This window comes from Culex pipiens, chromosome 3 (assembly GCF_016801865.2).
Source record: "Culex pipiens pallens isolate TS chromosome 3, TS_CPP_V2, whole genome shotgun sequence".
NCBI classification, from domain to species: domain Eukaryota; kingdom Metazoa; phylum Arthropoda; class Insecta; order Diptera; family Culicidae; genus Culex; species Culex pipiens.
In genome coordinates, this window is record NC_068939.1 from 186,184,670 (window position 1) to 186,187,574 (window position 2,905).

Here is a 2,905-nt window from a genome sequence, read left to right on the forward strand (position 1 = left end):
CAAAACAGCTGCTCTGGTTCCTTGCAAGTTACCCATTTTCTTACCTCCACGTTGGCTTGGTTTCGTCATCATGATGACAACACGTGACCTTGCTGGTGGCCTGTGGAAACGAACTCGTAAACCTTTGACCAGCGAGGGTCAGAGTAGAGACGGCCAAAAGAAAGGGATGCGCAATGTGGGAAGGGAAGATTGTAGACGGTATTGTTTTGATTCACAGCATGTTGAGTTAACTGTTGTGGATGTACCTGATACATCGCAATACGGGGTTTCTCTTCTTTCCACTTTCAGCTACTATCTATCTTCTATTTCTTTATTATGTATAACTGATTTTCTAATTCTGCTTCTGTTTACTATCCACCATTTTATTTTGATTGCATGATCTTTCGTTTCTCTCATTTTCTTATACTAATGCATCTTTTTGTTTTGTTTTGTTTTTGTTTGTTTCCATTTTCATGTCGTGTCTGGGCCTGCGGTTGGAGAACGATTGCACCACGACAACCACTTTGGAGTGATATTATCACACTGGAGACAACAGCAACAACATTAGAAACCCTGATGTCACTCAGGTTCACGAAAGTAACTGTATCGATATTTTATAGTGTTTATATTTTACTAACATCCCTTTCTTTGCAGAGCATGGACTACATCATAAAGCGGCAATGTGGGAAAGGGAAGTAATTTGTGATTGTAGAAGGTATTGTTTTGATCCACAGCATGTTGAACGAACTGTTGTGGATGTACCTAGAACATCGCAACTCGGAGTATCTCTTCTTCTTATCTCCAACTACTTTAGTCCTGTTTCACTTATCTGTCAAGTCTCCTCTACTTTATTTGCCAGTTTTAACTGCTTTGTGTTTTCCCTAACATCCCCAATCGGCTCCTGAAGTTGTCATTAATGCTATCTAAGCTTATATGATATTATTTATCCTTTATCAGATAGCTTTTTTCATAAATTATTGCCTATATTTTTAATCTACTTCATACAGCTTTTACTCTTCTTTCCTTCAACATACACTTATTCTTTCAGTATCGAACTTTATGTAGTTTGCTTTCCTTTATTGTCTATTGTTTTAATCTACGCCCTTTTCTTCAAACAAGTAAGGTTTGAGTCCTTACTCAATATATTGAATGATCAAAGTCACACACAACGTTATTGTACTTTTGGTAAACTTTTTAATAACATGCTTAGGTTCAAAACATTGTAACAAAACACCGCGACAGAAGAAATAGCAACAGATAAACACGACTCAACACTAGGAAAGATTTCAGGAGAAAACAATACACAGTAAAATAACAATTAGTTTTTGAATTCAAACTAAAAATATAACAGTTTTTGCTTTAATGAAAGTTGATAGGCACACTATAAATGGTTAGGCGCTTATACTTACATCAAACCCTACGTAATGTACCACCCCCGGCCGAGTTAAAATGCGTAACCGGAAAAGAAGGTGTGCATTAGCCCGGGTCAAAAAAATTAAAGTTGCTCAAATCAAAAATTATATGAGATTGCCCGAAAGAGTACTCAAAATGGAGGCTCAGGCCAAAATTTCAGCCCATTTGGTTGAAAACTGGCTTGCCTTGAGCAGGAACAAGTTTAAATGGGAATTAACCCGTAAAACTGGAGCATTTAGGTAAATTGCTCTGTACAAGTCAGCCGTTAACAAATGACGACTTTTGCATACCATGGGGTCCTAGGGGATGGTCTGGGGAACAATTCCTCCGAAGGGTGCAAGACGATCCGAGGCCTCTGGCCTTGCCTTGAACCGGATTAATTCCGGCGTCGCAGAAATTCTCATGGTCCCAGCAAAATGTATAGGGAAAAATCAAAGCACACTAAGAAGGCTGCCTCGATCAGAGGACGCCACATGGCAATCAGCCACCACGTGGCCGGAAAATAACTTCAAATTCGGCTTCAAAATTACATTTAGCGTTTTTAAGGTGTTTTTGATCAAATATCTGGCTGAATAAAGTGTTCTAGGAATAACAAAACTACTTTAAAAGCAAAAATTTATGATACCCTCCTGCCACGTGGTGGCTGATTGCCATGTGGCGTCCTCTGATCGAGGCAGCCTTCTTAGTGTGCTTTGATTTTTCCCTATACATTTTGCTGGGACCATGAGAATTTCTGCGACGCCGGAATGAATCCGGTTCAAGGCAAGGCCAGGGGCCTCGGATCGTCTTGCACCCTTCGGAGGAATTGTTCCCCAGACCATCCCCTAGGACCCCATGGTATGCAAAAGTCGTCATTTGTTAACGGCTGACTTGTACAGAGCAATTTACCTAAATGCTCCAGTTTTACGGGTTAATTCCCATTTAAACTTGTTCCTGCTCAAGGCAAGCCAGTTTTCAACCAAATGGGCTGAAATTTTGGCCTGAGCCTCCATTTTGAGTACTCTTTCGGGCAATCTCATATAATTTTTGATTTGAGCAACTTTAATTTTTTTGACCCGGGCTAGTGTGCATGCCTGGCACGAACACTCAAAGCGTGTTCTAGCGTGCTGCTCGTACTGACTCAGAGCAAGGGTGAGATGTAGGTGTAAGGGCAGTGCGTGTTCGTTGGGAACCTGGTGCATAAGATCGGTCAAGGCCCGTTCTTACACTGAAAATTGCGAATTGCGAAAAAATACCAAAATACATTTTCTTGCAGTTGAATGATTTTTTACATGCAGTCAAGCTGTTAATTGATCTTCACACTTATTTAAACCATTAATGTTGATGTTTTATACAATTTGGTTGCATAATATTAAATAAACCCAAGATCATAACAATTTTCAATAAATTTAAAATTTCCCGGGAATTCCCGGGAAATTGGCTGAAAATTTCCCGATTACCGGGAAATTTGTAACCCCGGGAAATTGGACGCTCTAGTTTGGCCAAATTGGCGGTGAAGAAATTTTTAGAATTT